Here is a 19,748-nt window from a genome sequence, read left to right on the forward strand (position 1 = left end):
CATCATTTGCAAAGAGAAGAGCAGCAAGAGAGGGGGTCAAAGGGGAGTCTGGACCACCGGAATGAGGCCTTGGAGGCCATAGCAAGAGCTGCGCATTTTGTCCTTACGCAAAGGGAAGTCAACACAGAGAAGTTACATGACAATTTATTCATATAAGCATCAGTCTGGCTGCTTGGGGATGGTAGGTTGGATGGGGCTCTAAAATAGAACCAAGGAGATGAGTAAGTTGCAAAGAAGTTCAAGAGAGAGATGATGGCAGCCAGGCCAAGGTAGAGACTATAGTAAAGAAATGGATAAGTTTGAAAATATTTGAAGACAGCATCAACAGAATTAGTGGTGAATTGGCATGGGGACAACCAAGGGGGAAGCAGGAAGGATGATGCCTCAGTTTCCCAGTGGACTAGCTGGGCAATTAGAGATGTCATGTATTGAGACTGAGACTGAGGTGGAGCAGGTTTGAGAGAGAACATCAGGTTCTTCCTTTGGGGCCTCTTCAGTTTGAGCCTGTGAGACTTCCAAGTGGAGGGGCTAAGAAGGCAATTGTCGTGCGAGTTTCAAGTTCAGAAACTGGAAGAATTTAGGAGTTGCTGGCACATAGTTGGACCCTGGGGCATGGGAGGCCTGTTCAAACTTTCAAGGTAGTTTTCCAGTTCACAATTACCCAACCTCACAGCGACACCTGCAGGTAAGAAGGCACAGCGCCACTGCCCTCAGCCCACACCTTTTCACTTTTATCACCCTCTCCTTATAGGCCTCCATGATTCCTTGTCACCCAGAAGATAAAGTTCAAATATCTTAGCCTGCAATTCAAGGCCCTCTGGGATCTGGCCTCCACCTTCCTTATCTCCCTATTGCCTTACATGTGTCTCTGCACCAGCAAACTGGCCTCTTGACTGTTCCTGACACACCAATCCCTTCCAGCCCGCATGCCTTTGCTCACAGGGGCCCTTACCTGGGCTTCCCTCCTCCCTATGCTACAGTCAAATACTACTGAGGTAGAAACACAAGATATGGGATGAGCTTCAGTCTAGAGGAGGCTGCAGCAAAGGACAGGGCATCGGACCCCTGGTCCACCTCTGTGAGCACAGAAAGGATTCAAGGCAACATGACTCTCTTTACCCATCCATAAAATGGAGCTGAATCAGGCTAGTTTTTCTAGGCAAAAAACAGGTCACAAAATGTCCAATTTTAAGATTATTCTTGATGTCTCTTTGCCAGGTTACCCTTATCTGAGAAACAAAATTCACTTCCAAAATCAACTCTCCATAAATTGCATTTGGGAGAAACTCTTACACAACTTAAGATATAATTAAGGGGAAAACAAAAAATGGGGGTGGTGGGCAAAAGGGTATGGATAAGCTGATTGTACCCATAGATTGAAAGGATTCTATTGATAAATTAAAAGCTGGCTTTTGGCCTTATTTAAAAAAAAAAAATTCTTCCCATTAGGGTGCTTGAGATGCCTAGAGATAGGGTTGGAGATAAATCTGGTACTTTCCATGACAGGCTGGCCCTGTAGACAGATTCTGCTTCATGACTTCAGGCCCAGTAGGTGGGGAGCCCAAGGCAATGCCCATGCCAACAGATCACCTGTGCATTTAGGCAGTAGCTTTTTGTCTTTGTCTTTGGTGCTCACTGCCAGCTGGCATTACCTTCATGGGCTCTACTTTCTGATGGGGACTGGAATGGAGCAGAGGGCTTCCCATAGGATAAAGTATTCTCTGCCTATATCTCCAGCTTCACATAGACCACTCTCTCCCTAGCCCCCAGAGCTCCAGCTGTGTAAACCTCTCAGTTTCTTGAACTCACCATGCCTGTTCTTGTCCAGGCACGTTTGCTCTGCTGTTCCCATTGCTGCAAAACATTCTGCCCCTTTTCTGGGCTCCCTGGTGACATGCTATCCTTTCATGACCTCCTGGATTAGGTTACGGGTCCTCTTCAGGTCTCTGGCCTCAGCCTACACTCTCGCACCCTGCTTCTCACTCCTCCAGGCTGCTGACCTTGCCACACCTCAGGCTTATAGAGGGAAGGCCTGTGTCTGCCTGGGGCATGGTGGCCTCCGTGGTGCCTAGACATAGTGATACTTCCTGCATATTTACTGATAAAGATGTGAAGGAGAGTGCAAACTGCACTCAGCTCTTCTCTCATTCTAAAGAGCCACAGGAAAAGGCCAAGGCTCTGAGATTAACCGGGTGAACCTCAGAAGTCATTGGATACGTCAATATCTAGAAGTGGAGGATTATCACATGAGAAATGAGAGTCATGGAAGTTAGTTGCGAAACTTTGCAAACTTTTTGTACTAGCAGATTCAGTCTTCCCATCAGGATGGAGGTGTCTTTGTGGTGGACTGTCTCTTCCTGCTTGTACCTCTCCCAGGATATGGTAATAACATGGTTTGGCTGTGTCCCCACCCAAGTCTCATATTGAATTGTATTCCCATAATTCCCACATGTTGTGGGAGGGACCCAATGAGAGATAATTTGAATCATGGGGGCAGTTTCCCCATACTGTTCTCATGGTAGTGAATAAGTCTCACGAGATCTGATGGATGTCTCATATCAGGGGTTTCTGCTTTTGCATCCTCCTCCTTTTCTCTTGCTGCTGCCATGTAAGAAGTGCCTTTTGCCCCTGACCCCCTCCATGATTCTGCGGCCTCCCTAGCCATGTGGAACTGTAAGTCCAATTAAACCTCTTTTTCTTCCCAGTCTCTAGTATGTCTTTATCAGAAGACATAAACAGACTAATACAGTAAATTGGTACCAGTAGAGTGGGGTGTTGCTGAAAAGATACCTGAAAATGTGGAAGCAACTTTGGAACTGGGTAACAGGCAGAGATTGGAACAATTTGGAGGGCTCAGAAGAAGACATGAAAATGTGGGAAAGTTTGGAACTTCCTAGAGACTTGTTGAATGGCTCTGACAAAAATGCTGATAGTGATATGAACAATAAGGTCCAGACTGAGGTGGTCTCAGATGGAGATGAGGAACTTGTTGGGAAGAGTCACCTATGCTCTTTTAGCAAAGAGACTGGTGACAAGTGTTAACATAGTTGACAAGAGTCACCTATGCTCTTTTAGCAAAGAGACTGGTGGCATTTTGCCCCTGCCCTAGAGATTGTGGAACTTCGAACTTGAGAGAGATAATTTAGGGTACCTGGCAGAAGAAATCTCTAAGCAGTAAAGCATTCAAGAGATGACTTGGGTGCTCTTAAAAGCGTTCGATTTTAAAAGGGAAGCAGAGCATCAAAGTTTGGAAAATTTGTATCCTGACAATGCAACAGAAAAGAAAACCCCATTTTCTGAGGAGAGATTCAAGCCTGCTGCAGAAATTTGCATAAGTAACGAAGAGCCCAATGTTAATCCCTGAAACAATAGGGAAACTGTCTCCGGGGTATGTCAGAGGTCTTCAAGGAAGCCCCTCCCATCACAGGCAAAGAGGCCTAGAAGAAAATGGTTTCCTGGGCCAGGCCCAGGGTCCCTTTGCTGTATGCAGCTTAGGGACTTGGTTCCCTGTGTCACAGCTGCTCCAGCCATGACTGAAAGGGGCCAACATGGGGCTCGGGCCATGACTTCAGAGGGTGCAAGCCCCAAGCCTTGGCAGCTTCCACGTGATGTCGAGCCTGCCAGTGCGCCGAAGTAAAGAATTGGGGTGAGGGAACCTCTGCCAAGATTTCACAGGATGTATGAAAATGCCTGGATGTCAGGAAGAAGTCTGTTGCAGGGGCGGGGGTACTCTCATGGAGTACCTCTGCTAGGGCAGTGCAGAGGGGAAATGTGAGGTTGGAGCCCCCACACAGAGTCCTTACTGGGGCACCACCTAGTGGAACTCTGAGAAGAGGACCACCATCCTCCAAACCCGGAATGGTAGATGCACCTACAGCTTGCACCACGTGCCCAGAAAAGCCACAGACACTCAACACCAGCTCATAAAAGAAGCTGGGAGGGAGGTTGCACCAGGGGGGCCAAGCTGCCCAAGACCATGGGAAACCACGTCTTGCATCAGCGTGACCTGGATGTGAGACATGGAGTCACAGGAGATCATTTTGGAGCTCTGAGATATGACTGCCCTGCTGGATTTTGGGCTTGCGTGGGCCCTGTAGCCCCTTTGTTTTGGCCAATTTCTCCCATCTGGAACAGCTGTATTCACCCAGTACCTGTACCTTCATTGTATCTAGGAAGTAACTAGCTTGTTTTTGATTTTATAGGCTCATAAGCAGAAGGGACTTGCCTTGTCTCAGATGAAACTTTGGACTGTGGACTTTTGGGTTAATGGTGAAATGAGTTAAGACTTTGGGGGACTGTTGGGAAGGCATGATTGGTTTTGAAATGTGAGGACATGAGATTTGGAGGGGCCAGGGGCAGAATATGGTTCAGCTCTGTGTCCCCACCCAAATCTCATCTTGAATTGTATTTCCATAATTCCCACGTGTTGTGGGAGGGATCTGGTGGGAGATAATTTGAGTCATGGGGGCAGTTTCCCCCATACTGTTCTTGTGGTAATGAATAAGTCTCACAAGATCTGATGGTTTTATCATCTGCCTCATTTTCTGTTGCTGCTGCCATGTAAGAAGTGCCTTTCACCTCCTGCCGTGATTCTGAGGCCTCTCCAGCCGTGTGGAACTGTAAGTCCAATTAAAACTCTTTTTCTTCCCATGCTCGGGTATGTCTTTATCAGCAGTGAGAAAACAGACTAATACAAGGAAGCACACAGCACTGCAAAGCTTGGCAAATGCCATGAAAGCACGAGGCTCATGTGGGACTGTCACAGGCAGACTTCTCTTGGGGGTCATTTGAAACTTTTTCTGAACCCACAATTCCCATCGGTGAGAATATTCACAAACATATACATATATATACACATATATCCAATGTATATCTCATATATGAAATATATAACTTTAGTATCATTCCATTATAATTGCTATAAATATCACCTCCTCTTTTTCTGCCCCCACGAGTTCCTATTTCTCTGATTCTCCAAGCCTCATGCCAATCCCATTTGCCTCTGTTCTCTTATTTCCATGCTGCAGCAGATGTTTGGGGTCAGATCACTGTCTTTGGAAGGCAGTGTTTGGAGGAAAAGTATTCGCCAAAAGACCTGGCTCTACTGCTACAATGGGCAGCCAGGCACCTGCAGAGGGCTTGGTCAGGACAACAGCAGCTCACCTCCCTGGCATGGACTCCTAACAGGCCCCTCAGTGTCAGCCAGATGCAGCCCCAGCCATTTGCCTTTCCTGCCCCCGCTGCCCCCACACCTTCCCTTGTCCCCATCTACTACCCTGCCTGCTGAGAATGCTCACGCAAAATCCACCCCCACTGCAGGAAGCCTTTCCTAATCACTATCCTTCAAAACACACACACACACACACACACCCCATATACACACTGCAGACTAACACACACCAGACACACACCATACACACACTGTAAACACATACCACACACACAACCCACACTACAAACACATACCACACATACACACCATATGCACACTACAAACACATACCACACACACATGGTATGTGGGGCCAGGGGCAGAATGATGTGGTTCGGCTCTGTGTGCCCACCCAAATCTCATCTTGAATTGTACTCCCATAATTCCCACATGTTGTGGGAGGGACCTGGTGGGAGAATTTGAGTCATGGGGGCACTACAAACACATATCACACACACACCCCATATACACACTACAAACACATACCACACACACACACTCCATACACACACTACAAACTACGAACACATACCACACACACACACCCCACACTACAAACACATACCACACATACACCCCACACTACACACACCACACACACCCCCCACACTATGAACACATACCACACACACACCCCACACTACAAACACATACCACACACACCCCACACTACAAACACATACCACACACACACCCCACACTACACACACCACACACACACCCCACACTACAAACACATACCACACACACACCCCACACTACACACACCACACACACCGCCCACACTACAAACACATACCACACACACACCCCATACACACACTACAAACACACACCACACACGCACCCCATATGCACACTACAAACACATACCACACACACACCCCATACACACACTACAAACACACACCCCACACACACCCCATATGCACACTACAAACACATACCACACACACACACCCCACACTACAAACACAGACCACACACACATACCCCACACTACAAACACAGACCACACATACATACCCCACACTGCAAACACATACCACACACACACCCCACACTAAAAACACACACCACACACACACCCCATACACACACTACGAACTATGAACACATACCACACACACCCCACACACTACAAACACACACCACACACACCCCATACACACACTACGAACACATACCACACACACACCCCCCACACTGCAAACACATACCACACACACACCCCACACTACAAACACACACCACACACACACCCCATATGCACACTGCAAGCACATACCACACACACACACCCCACACTACACACACCACACACACACCCCACGCTACAAATACATACCACACACACACACTATATGCACACTACAAACACACACCACACACACCCCGCACTACAAATACATACCACACACACACCTCATACACACACTACAAACACATACCACACACACCCCCCACACTACACACACCACACACACACCCCATACTACACACCACATACACACACCCCATACAAACACTACAAACACATACCACACACACACACCATATGCACACTACACATACGACACACACCATACACACAACACACACACTATACACGCATACACTGCACAACCACAACAGATAAATACACCCCACACATACCATATCCACACTACACACACACCATACTGCATACAAACATACCAAGTATACCATGTACACACTGCACACAAATACATACCATATACACATTATACACAAATCACATACATGCAGTATACACACCACACACCTAACACACAAAGCACATGCAATACATACAGTACAAACACCACGAAAACGTATACACGACACACACACTATACACAAATACACCCCACAGTCACATACCACACATATACATATACATACTACACACATTGTAAGCACCATACACACATTACATGCCACACACATGCTACCACATACACACACACACACACACACACACATCCCTCCCACCATCCAGGCAACGATGGCTTCCCTTTTTCCCAAAATCTGACCACACTGACTGCGGCTCTCCATGGAAAGCACCCGGAATAGTACCTGGCAAACGTGGCCTTCTCTTTCCCCACCTGGGGCCTGAACACACCTGGTCTGTAGCCGGGGTTGCCCTACCTCTCCACAGAGCAAGAACCTGAGGGGCTTAGGTGGAGAGTGAGTTGACAACCACATTCAGATAACCAGGAAAATACCCAAGAGCGGGCAGGCCACACTCGGGGATGGTTTGAGGATGATATGCAGATGACGCCACTCACCCCTGCAATGCTGCTTCACTCTTCAGAACCAGCACGGCCCCAACTTATCAACAGTATTTCATCCAAGCAAATGAGAGGCAGATTCCTTAATAAAGAAACAAAACAAAAGAGACCCGTGCACTGGGAGTAGGATGCTGGTTCTGACCTGACTCTGCCATGAACTCCCTGAATGACCTTGGACAAATCACTTGAGCTGCCCGGACCTCAGTTTGCACCATATGTAAAAGAGGAATCGTTTTTCCCTGGGCCCTCTCCCAGGATGGCTGTGATTACCCATGGAACAAGCAACAACTAAAGGCTTGCAAAGTTAAAGTGCCAAACAGAAATCTTCCTGGGAGAGGCTGCAACTTCCTCAACCCCTGAGAGGTGACAAGGTAGATACCAGCAATCAGACTTACCTCCCAATCTAAGTCCAGGCATATGGTTCCCCCAATGCCATAAAGGGAAAGATAGGAAATTACTTTTTCCCTAAGGACACTGAACTAGGCAGATAGCCAACCTATTGTTATTCAATATCAGAATCAAAAATCCTGAGAGACCTCGATACCCCTCCTAACAGTGTCAAAACTGGAACAATCTTAACATACACACACACACATACACACACACACACAATGCTTTCACTTTCATCATCCCTGGGCATCCCACTCAGGGCATAAAGCATGCCTGGGAACAAGAATCACAGGTTTCCTACCTCACTGGAGACTTCACAATGACCCAGAGCCCCTAAGAGTTCCAAATACAGTCCAGGCTCCCAGAGCCAAGGCAGTGACTGGCCAGAGCCTCCCCATTTAGGGGTACTGACCTGAGTGCCATCTACCCGTCAAAGTGCTTGAGACCACAACAGCAACCCCTGAAGGTGAGGCTGATTAAAGAGGGTTACGTGAACTGCCGAATTAAGCCATCCAAAATTGGATAAAGCGATTGTGAAATCTGTTTTGAGTCAACCTATACATGTCTCATTGCAGGAAAATGTCTCGGTAAGAGTTCATGGAGAAAAAAAGTCTGGCAACTCATTGTTGGCTGACCTTCCTGGGCTCCTAATATTTAGTTCCCCAAAAGGCATCTTAGCCATGTAATTTCCAATATGGGAACAATTTGAGTTGCAATTAGGCAAATCTCTGAAGGTTCTGCCACTGATTTGTTCATTCTCTCAATATTATTCTATAGGACACACTAAAATACTGCACCAGGTTCACGCAGAGGACAATTAGGACTGCTGCATGTCAGGTTACAGAGGCTGGGTAAACACATCCACATCGCTGTTCAGGAATGGTGTCGTTAGGCCTGCAGAGCTGGGCACGGGGCCCTCTACCCCAAAGGACACCTACTAATGGCTCTGTGGGGGACAGAGGCTGTTAGCAACCCAGAGCTTTGGGCTGCGGCGATGGCAGGTCCAGAGCAAGTGGAGAGGGGGTCAGGGTAGCTAGCAGCTGGAATGCAACCCTGGAGATTGTAGATGAAGCAAAGCTAACGGACAACCCCTGGCAGTAACATTAGATTTTGTTAAAAGCCACATTTTCACTGAGCACCTCCTCTGCATCAGGCTCAAGTCAGGCCCCAGGGACACTGAGATGAAAAAGACATAGCTCTTGACCTCAAGAAGCCCAGTGGGAGGGCATATCAGCAAGCCCAATTATGATAAAAGATAAATTACAATCAAGATACTATTTTCAAAAGTGCCAAGAAAGCACAGAAAAGGAAGAGTTTGATTCTGCTTGCAGGGTGAGAATAAGCTTCCCACAGAAGGACATATTTGAGCAGGCCTCGATGCAAGGCTAAGAGTACAGCAGGTAGAGAGGAGAGAAATGGCCATTTTACAGGAGCATTTTCCATGCCTAGTTGGGATGAGTTGGCACTTTCTGAGCTGTAAGTGCCTCCCAAGGACTGAGTCATGTTCCTCTTCGGTCTTCAGTTTGTCTCAGACCTCCAGGGAGAAGAAACTGTCATTCCAGCCCCCTTTGAGGCATATTTGGCTTTCCCTGGACTCCTGTTATGATCTGCTCTTTGTCCCCAGGTGACTAGTTTACTTCCAGCGAAAAGGAATGTCTGGATTCTCCTCTAAGTCCTTTGCACAAACTGCAGAAGCTGTGTCATCCCATCCTGATGAAGCCCATGCCTCTGACCAGATTCTTCTAGAACTCAAGCATAGGTGAGGGCAAAGTCAGCCTTGACTGGAGACCTGCAGAGCAAGGCCTGAGTCAGGTTTATCTTTGTTTTTCCTTTGCCCCGACGCCTACTCACACCCAGCTCTCAGGATCAAGTGTATGGGTGAGTGAAGAAGCCCAAGTCAATAGCATGGCAGAGCCTGGATGGTTAAGGGAGCATTCAAGTCTCAACCTTGGGATCTGGTTAAGGGGCTAAATCACAAGCAGGAGAGATAGGGAAAATGGGCAATTAGTCTCAGGAACGAAAGGCAGAGGTGAGTTGTGTCAGGGCCATGTGTGGAGAGAGATTCAGGGACCATGTGGATCTGGAAGCCAGGAAGGAGAGTGGGTCACAACCGGGCAAACCCAGCTTCCCAGAGCAGGAGCCCCTTAGGAAGTGTGCAGGGCGACTGCGGAGGCAGAATCAGCAACTCAGCACGGCTCTGCGTGGTGGGCTCCTGCTAAGAACCACCTTCCCAGCCTCCCTGACTGCTATAGGCACCATGGGATCACACTGGGAGTCAATGTGCACTTTGTAAACAAAGTTCCCTTCCCCAACGCAGGAGTACCTCTTCCTCCACGAATTTCCTTTGGCATCTTCCTGCAGGTGACATGGACAGGCAGCTGCCACTTTCCGCCCATGAAGAAACCCTGAGGAGGAGGAAAACTACCCAGGAACACTGCATGACAACTGCAGCAGCCCCACCCTCCACCCCTGGGCCTCTTGCTTAACTGAGAAATATAAGCCCTATTTGTTTAAACCAACTATTCCACTTTTTTTTTTTCATGCAGCCAAATTCACTCCCTGATACACCTGACACTGGGCAGGTACTTGGTAAATGCGCATGGATGCTCCTGAGTCATCAGATAGCAGGGAAGATGCAGATGATATCTGTGGATGAAATGCGTTGCCTTGGCTTCCAGCTGCGTGATGCTGTTCGAACCTCAAATCAGCCCCACAGGCACCCCTTCTCCTCCTCTTTCTCCTTCACACACACACATCTCCTCTGAGCGCAAAGAGGCTACCATTCCTGCAAGAGAATCTGCCTTCCAATCGCAAGGTCACTCATCAGGGTACCGCCTAAACCCGGGATTATCTCTCAATGATGTTCTAGGAGGGACAAAGCAAGAGCTCTCACTCACCTATACGTCCCTGAGCCAGGCCCTTTGTGCCTCCCTGTCCCAGTCTCCTCATCTGGTAAATGGGGTTAAAATTATTCCATAAGTTTTAGATGGAAAAAAATGCTCCTTTTGGAAGTAAGAGTTTATTTCTGTCATGGTTAGAATTTTCTCATTTGTTTCTGGCTGAATGAAAGGTCTGCTGCTTCTTAATGATACTCCCGGTGCTAGGCATAGTGGCTCATGCCTGTAATCCCAGCACTTTGGGAGGCCAAGGCAGGTGGATCACTTGAGCCCAGGAATTTGAGACCAGCCTGGGCAACATAGCAAGACCCCCCCTACAAAAATAAGAATAAAACAATTAGCTGATATGGGGGTGCACACCTGTAGTCCTAGCTACTCTGGAGACTAAGGCAGGAGGATCACTTGAGCCCAGGAGTTTGAGGTCACAGTGAGCTATGATCCTGCCACTACACTCCAGCCTAGGTGACAGAGTAAGACCCTATCTCTAAAAATAAATTTAAAAGAAAATTAAGGATACTCCCAGATCATAAAATTATTCTGCCAAGATGCTTGTAGCTTCGCTTAGGGATACAGGTACCCCAAAGCAGACAGTCACTTGTCCGGTATCTCCTGAGTCACTACCAACACACAGCCCAACCCCATCCAGACGGTAACCAGACCTGTGCCTTCCTAACCCAAATACAGGATCTGAGGGTTAGCTGGGGGTGAGGATAGGAGCCTGAGCCTTCTTGCAGGTCTCACTGACCAGTGCCCCAGCCCTCCAAGGTCTCCCCTTGACAGGCCTCAAAATGAAAACGCCTAATCCTACACAGGGTACAAGACACATCACAAGCCACGCAGATGTCACTGGCCATTTTCAAAAGCCCATGTTGGACATGGCTGTACCCAGAAAGCCTAAGGACTCCAAGAAATACCACTGGGGACTGATCACATCTGATTCTCTCAGTGACCCACTGACCCTAAGTACAGTGTCCAGTGTCTATAATGGTGCCTAGAGTTGGGCTGTCCTTCCCCCAAGGAGGCCTGCTAAGTGGGTGGGTCAGTACACAAATAACTGGGCACAGAAAGAGCCTGAAAGTCAGGCCCATCCATGCTGGGGGAAAGGCCCAGAGCAGGGAGAAAGCACTTTTTCCAGGAAATCAGGAAGACCATCATGAAGATTTCCACAGCACGGATCATTCTGAAGGAGGCAACAGCATGAGCAAGAGTGGGAAGCAGGAAAACAAGCAGCATCAGCAAGAAATGGAGGGCTCAGTCCCAGAACCCCTAGTGCTGATGGTGAGCAAGGAGAGTGGGTGAGGAAGGCACACTGGGGGCCACGGAGGGCCAGAAGTTGGCCTATGTCAGGAGATGACATTGATGCAGGGGGACATGCCAAAGATGGTCCTTGACAAGATGGATCTGGTAGAGGATAGAAAGGGAGGGTGGAAGCAGGGGTCAGAGAGAGCTTTGGGGTCATCCTGCTGGGCTCTGAGCTAGGATGCTGACAGCAGAAACAGATGGGAGAGAGGTCTTATGGTGGGAGAATTGATCAGCCAGAGCCGCACTCTGAAAATGGGGAGTGGCACAAAGAAAATAGAGAATACCCAGCATTTGGTTTGGGTGCCTAAGCGCATAGTGGTTCAACGAAAACCCTCAGGAGCTAAAGAAAATATCAAGTTAGGGAGAAGATGGTGAGCCGTGCAGAGGGAGCAGCCCCTCCTGCAGCACCACACTTTCCCAAGGGTACAGACCACACTCTCCTCCATGTTGGAGCTATTTGAGACCACATCTGTCCCCCCTCCAGGTGTCACGCAGAGCTTCCCCCATCCCTCAACTCTGGTCCAATGCCTGTTACAGCCTTTGACAGGCAGTTGATTCAGGGATGTTTGGTCATTTATGGGTCGAGATCCATGAAGTCACTTTAATGGGCAACACAAATGTGTTCCCGCCTCTGGTGACTGGAGCCCAGCACTGTCTTGATGGGAAAAAAATGGGACCCTCCCTTGATAGCAGGGGCCACTTAGCTCCACGGAATCAACCTCTTCTTGCTTCAATGTCACTGCCGGGTGGAGGAGGGCCGGATCTGAGCATCTGTTTCTTTATAGGCATTGGCCATGGGGATTCCCTTTTGGCCAAGAACCAGAGTCCCATACCATGATGATTTCCAGCTTCTTTTCCATTGATTAACAAGCTGCAGAGGGTGTCACAATAAAAACCAATGCTACCACAGACCCATTCATTGTAGCTCCTCCTAAGCCCAATCAGCAGCAGGTAGGGTGACAAACCATTCCAATTTGCCTGGGAGTCCCCAGTTTCAGCACCAAAAGTCACCCATTGCAGGGAAATCCTCGGTCCCAAGCGAAAGTGAACAGTTGGTCACCTTAGCTGCAGAAGAGCTCTCTGATGTTCAGACAGGAGCAACCCTGAGGGGTTTCTTAGTTTGTGCTCCCAGCTGCTGTGGAAACACAAGCAGACAGCCAGCAGAGGCACTGCCCTGGGCTGCTGAGTCTCCCCACCACAGACTCAGGCCCTCTGTAGCCTCTTCGAGGGCTACAATGCCTTGTCCTTTGCCTCCACCCGCTATGAGATTAAGCCCTTCCTCAGAGGCGCACCAGAAGGCTGGGCACACAATATGTGCTCTGTAAGGAATGGTCAATTGTCTTAGGAAGTCTGTCCCTCCGCCCCTCCGATCTTTGCTTTTCTCCTCTCAGAGAAAGGCACTTGGTTCTACCGGAATGCCACAACCAAGAATTAATTCCCAGGACAAATCCAGGTTTCTGTTGCCGATTCACTGACACTCAGTCCATCCAAACCCAGTTCCTTTGGTAAACCATTTAATCATGAGGTTTGTATATGAGAGTTTCATAATGAGACATTTTACACTTTTTTTGTTTGTTTGTTTGTTTCCGAGATGGAGTCTCGTTCTGTCTCCCTGGCTAGTGTGCAGTGGCGTGATCTTGGCTCACTGCAACCTCTGCCTCCTGGGTTCAAGTGATTCTCCTGCCTCAGCCTCCCAAGTAACTGGGATTACAGGACCCGCCACCAAGCCCAGCTAATTTTTTATATTTTTAGTAGAGATGGGGTCTCAGCGTGTTAGCTGGGATGGTCTCAATCTCCTGACCTCGTGATCAGGAGATCTTCTGACCTCATGATCTGCCCACCTCAGCCTCCCAAAGTCCTGGGATTACAGGCGTGAGCCACTGCACCGTCTTTACATCTGTTTTCTAAGAAAAGAAGCCATGTGTTTCCAAGAGCAAACTGACTTGGTACCCTCGATAATGGAGTCCTGCTAAGGGGACTTCCAGGGAAAGGAGAGTCCTCTTCATTCTGTAAGGAGTGGAAAAGTGAGAGGCATGCAAAGGGCTGAATGCTGCACCACGGGGACACACAAACTCACCACAAAGCAGGTGCTTTGCGTTTTTAATAAATGTTTTTATTTTGAAATAATTTTAAACTTACAGAAAAAGTGCAAAGGTAGTACATGGAATTTGCCAATGTTCCCTGTTGTTAATATTCTTACATTTCCACAATATATTCATCAAAACTAAAAACTAGCATTGATTGGCTACAATAAGCTTTTTTTCCTTCAAATTTCACCAGTTTTTCCAATGTCCCTTTTCTGTTCCAGGATCCAACTCAGGGTTCACTTTGCAAAAAAAAACCTTGTGTCTTCTTAGGTTCCTCTGGTCTGTAACAGTTTCTCAGACTTTCCTTGCTGTTTATGTCCTTGACAGTTTTGGGACACCCCGGTCAGGTATTTTGTAGAGTACCCCTCAATTTGGGCTTGTCTGATGTTTATCTCATGATTAGACTGAGGCTATAGGTTTTGGAGGAAAAATACCACGGAAGTGAAGTGCCTTCCTCTCCATAGCCAGTGAGGCTACATGCTGTCAACATGACTTACCTCTCATGATTTGAACTTGGTCCCCTAGCCAAGGTAGTATCTGCCAGTTTCTCCACCATGGAACAGAGCAGGATTTTTCAAATATCTCCCTTTCCAAACCTTCTTGGGGGAAAGCAGCAACAATGGATTCTGTGTTCATCCAACTCCCTTGGCCGTGACTACTTGTCCTGGGGTGACAAGCATTTGTCAAAGTTCCCCCATGACCAGGCTAGAAATCTGATCAACCTCACACAGAACCTAAAGTGGTCCCACTCCACCAGGAATTACATAACAACAAAGTAGCCCTGGTCCAAGAGAAAACTGCAGTCCTTGGACTGATGTCCTGAAAGAAAGCCCATACTGTTGACCCTCTAACAACATGGGTTTGAACCGTGTGGTTCCACTTATATGTGGATTTTTCTTCAACCAAACACAGACTGAAAATAAGAGTATTCACAAGATGTGAAACCTGCATATACAAAGGGCCAACGTTTTTGTATATGGAGGTTCCATAAGACCAACGGAGGGACTTGAGTATATGTGGATTTGGGTATACTCCAGGGTCCTGGAATCAGTCCTTGAGTATACCAAGGGACAACTGTAGTTGCAAGAAAAAAATACGTATATTTACATTTGTATTAGTCCATTTTCACACTGCTATAAAGAACTTCCCTGAGACTAGGTAATTTATAAAGGAAAGAGGTTTAATTGACACACAGTTCCGCATGGCTGGGGAGGCCTCAGGAAACTTATGATCATGGCAAACGGGGAAGCAGTCACCTTCTTCACAATGTGGTAGGAGAGAGAGAACAAAGGAGGAACTTCCAAACACTTATAAAACCATCAGATCTCATGAGAATTCACTCACTAGCACAAGAACAGCATGGAGGACCCATCCCCATGATCCAGTCACCTTCCTCCCTTGACACATGGGGATTACGCGTCCCTTCTTTGACACGTGGAAATTACAATTCGAGATAAGATTTAGGTGGGGACACAGAACCAAACCATATCAACAACTATTATGTTGCTCTGAGAACATGAATCTTCTCTAGCCTCAGTAAATGTTGGTTGAATTGAACTAGGTGTATCCAGTTCCTTCTACTCTCTCGCTGTGCCTCTCTCCTCTTTATTCCCCTCTTTTGCTTTTTGTTCCCTGTCTTGGTCCCTTAAGTGGTTATTACAGAATACAGTTTAATATTTAATTATTATGCTTCTTAAAAAGAGTTATCTCTCTGCTATCCTTCATTTACAAAAGAGAGAGTTGGGAGAGTTTCACTTCCATCTCCAAAAGAAATGGCTGGATTGCTCTACGCATGTGTGATTATTGGTGTTTGTTTTCTGGAACTGGCAGTGGGAACACACTTTCTAATATGTGATCTGGTGAGTGACAGAGTATTTGACGCCAGGGTTGTTTGGTCACCACATCCAAACCTGACTCCAGTAGGGAAGGGGACATTAAAAATACCTTCCTGCTGCTTCTGAGTTTATCTTGGGAGGAAATTTCAAGTGTTGTTGCTTAAAATTGGAGATGACCTCAGATCTCATCCAGTCCAACTACCTAGCTCTACAGACGGGAAATCTAAAACCAGCTTGTACAAGGTCACTTAGCAAGTGAGTGGCTGTGGAACAAGAGCCCAGCAGTTTGCATTCCCACTCTAGTGATCTTTCTACTATACCAGGGTTGATTATTTCATGAATAAAACAACTACTTTTCCCCACACAGCGGTTTATGAGTAAGTTAGGGCATTAAAAAATCCCACACAGGCCCTTTTCCTATACAAACAGTGCTACAAACAGTTTCCAATTTAATCAAAATGCATCTCAGAGTCTAACCAAACTAAACAAAACCCAGGTTGGAATTAGCACCACTTTGAACATCATACCCAGACCCTGGCTCCACCTACTCCTCACATTGCCCAAGCCCAGGTTAAGGCGCTCAGACATGAGCCTGGACTCCGTAAGATAAACCTTACACTTTGGGGTTATTGCTCAGTAATGTGACTGTTCTTGATGTGGGAATGCAAATGACTTGGCTGCAGAGATTTTATAGGCCTGGGAATGAAGGGGCTGGCAGCCACTGACTTAGCTCCACATCAAGCAGCCCACCAAGGTGTTGGAACTAGGAGCAGGGTCGGCAGCGAAGGTGGCCTCTCAGGGACATTACACAGGTTCTGGAAGTCCTTCAGGAAACTGAAGCTAAGGGGTTCTCCTGCCAGTCTCCAGATATCCAGCACATCTGTCTGTCCTATCAGCTTTTCTGCTATTTCCTATACTCACCCAAACATGATGGAAGAGCAGGAATTTAGAAAAGACCCAGAGAAAAGTAATAAAGCCTGAGAATGGCTCCGGCCAGCTGTGTGGACAGTTACACTCCAGCATGTGGCAAGCCTGGAGAAGAACATGCAGGACAAGGGCTAAGGCTCTGCTCCAGACACCCTATGCTAGGCGGCGTCCGTGGCCACCACTGAGTTATATGCTGTCACTACACAGCATTAGAAATGACAAAGATGCCAATGTCATTGTCAATAACTCTGAATACATTCCACCCACATCACCAGTTGGGTTTGGCTGGCTTATCCTCTTGAGAGATTGCCCAGAGTCACTCACTCACTCAGGTATTGCCATGGTAGAAACTCCAATGCAGGTAGACCCAGCTGACCATATGAGCCCAACCTCGGTGTCCAAGCAAGGATTCCTTGATGTTGAGTCTGGCAGGCCCCCTGTGTAATTTGTACTCTAGGTCCCAACAGATAGCAAAGTCACCTTAGATGGCAACAGCATCTAAGGGATATCAAACAAATTGTTATTTTAAAACCTAGGCAGCCAGGCATGGTGGCTAACGCCTGTAATCCCAGCACTTTGGGAGGCAGAGGTGGGCGGATCATGAGGTCAGGAATTCGAGACCAGCCTGGCCAACATGGTGAAACCCCGTCTCTACTACAAATATAAAAATCAGCCAGGCATGATGGTGGGTGCCTGTAATCCTAGGTACTCAGGAGGCAGAGGCAGGAGAATTGTTTGAACCCAGGAGGCGGGGGTTGCAGTGAGTCAACACTGTGCCATTATACTGCAGCCTGAATGGATGACAGAGTGAGACTCCATCACACACACACACACACACGCACACACACACACACACACACAGAAAAAAAAAAAAAACCCTAGGCTCTCAAACAAAAGCCCAAAGGCTCTCCATTGCCATTACAAATTTCATATATACTCGTTAGTAAAACTCTCTACAGTCTCAGCTCAACCCACTTTTTCATATGCTGGAGACCCACTTGCCCCCAGCATATACCCTGTACTACAGCCCCATCAGACTTCCTTCCTAGTCCTTTTACCAGGAATTCTCTTCCGCCATCAAAGCCATCTCCCTTTGCTGACGGCTGAGCTCTTATTCATCCTCCAAACCCACCAAAAACTTCCTCCAAGAAGTCTTTTTCATCATCTCTGGACCATATTCTCTGCAAAACACCCAAAGAATTTCTTTTGTATCTATTTTATGGTTCTGAAGCTCATAAACATCAAATTGTATTAGCATCAGCAATTTCCCTAAATAGGAACTAAGCTCCTGCTTCCAGTCATATATATAGAAAGCAAAACAGAAAGATCTGAGTCCTCAAGACCCTAGGGATAAAAGACTTTCACACTCTCTTCTATTCACACAATTATAATTCAGCTTCATTTTTTTGTCTTAATAAAAAGCATTTGCAATGTTGCTAATGTTCCTCTGGGCCTGTAAACATTTTTACTCCAAACACATCAGCTGCAAATGTTGGAGCCCCACTCAGAGAAAGAACAAGAAATCCAGATATGCTTCTAGCCAACAGCTAGGGTGGGAGCTGAGACCTCACTTTGAGCAAGTCACCCAGCACCTGGGTGGGCATGTGCAATCCAACACAGGCAGACCCAAACTAGTAAAATGAGGCGGTGAAGACAGGATATTTTTGTTCTTTTAAAAAAGGGCCCCCAATGTTACATATAAAGCCCCATGAACTATTTCACAGCTCACATCAAGAAGCAGAAAGCACCTTGATATTCAGACCCTTGACTGCTGCCAGGGTCCAAAGCAGCCCCTCAGCCTCAACTTCACGCTTGCCAGAGAACAAAGCCAACTAGACCATGTGAAACCCGGATGCCTTCGCCACCTCTTAGCTGCCTAGGGGGATAATTAAATTAAAAATATAATGACTTTACAGCAGAAGGAAGTTTATCCAAACCACACATGAAAAGCAGATTTCTGATTTCATAGTCACACCTCTGTACTGCTTGGTTAAAGACCAAACAATTGTGAAATGTAGAGAAGAACCATGAGCAAGTCGTGAATGTGGGTTTCTGTTTCCCAGCAATCTTTTTCAGACTTCAGAAATACCTACGTTTCTGAAGATATGAGTGTCTAAGTATAATGAGAATATGTTTGGATTTCACACATTCTTATTTTACAGCAGAAATCCTTGATAAGTGAGGGAGTTCTGTGAAAGCTGAAAAATCATTAGCTTTGACAATAGATCTATAAATAGAAGGCACAGAAATCATGAATATGCTAATGGATTTTCCCTGCTATGGCCTTGCGGTATTGAGGTTTAAGCCCTAACATGTACATCAATTGGTGCCAAGTTTAACCATCCTGCAATCTTCAGCAGGAATCTCTGCTGTACATGAAACAAGCGGTATGAATCACAGATGTTAGGGGAGGGTCCAGGATTTCTGAACAAGAAAACTGTTCAGAAGAGTTTTGATGATTTAGTACTTGGGTAAATGTTCTCTCTAAAATGGACCGATAATCAGGTGGTTCAAAGGTTATGAGTGCAATAGAACTTTAAATATTTTCTAGCTTAACATATTACATAAGGATAAATCAGTCAACAGACATTTATGGATCCAAGGAGTATCTATAATAAATGGGTCTTAACTTTACTGGAATGTAAGCCCTATGAGGGCAAGGATGTATCCATCATGGAGTGGATAAAAGAGTGATGGGTACATGGTAGGTGTTGATACTTATCTATTGGAAGAATTGGGTGGTTGATTCATTAATTAATTAAACCGTATTACTGAAGGAGAATATCATTTCAGGGGGTCCCCAG

At 46.8% G+C, this 19,748-nt stretch overlaps 2 long non-coding RNA genes across 2 annotated transcripts in view; one reads left to right on the plus strand and one right to left on the minus strand.

The window, feature by feature from the left end:
- Nucleotides 1–19,748, minus strand: part of LOC139358024 (uncharacterized) — an 87,023-nt gene that overhangs the window by 53,568 nt on the left and 13,707 nt on the right. The gene's annotated exons all lie outside the window — the stretch shown is intronic.
- Nucleotides 8,241–10,415, plus strand: LOC105479884 (uncharacterized). Its single transcript, XR_986146.2, has 3 exons — nt 8,241–8,362; nt 9,521–9,655; nt 10,258–10,415. It is a non-coding gene; the product is annotated as an uncharacterized lncRNA (long non-coding RNA).

Source organism: Macaca nemestrina, chromosome 13 (genome assembly GCF_043159975.1).
Source record: "Macaca nemestrina isolate mMacNem1 chromosome 13, mMacNem.hap1, whole genome shotgun sequence".
NCBI lineage: Eukaryota > Metazoa > Chordata > Mammalia > Primates > Cercopithecidae > Macaca > Macaca nemestrina.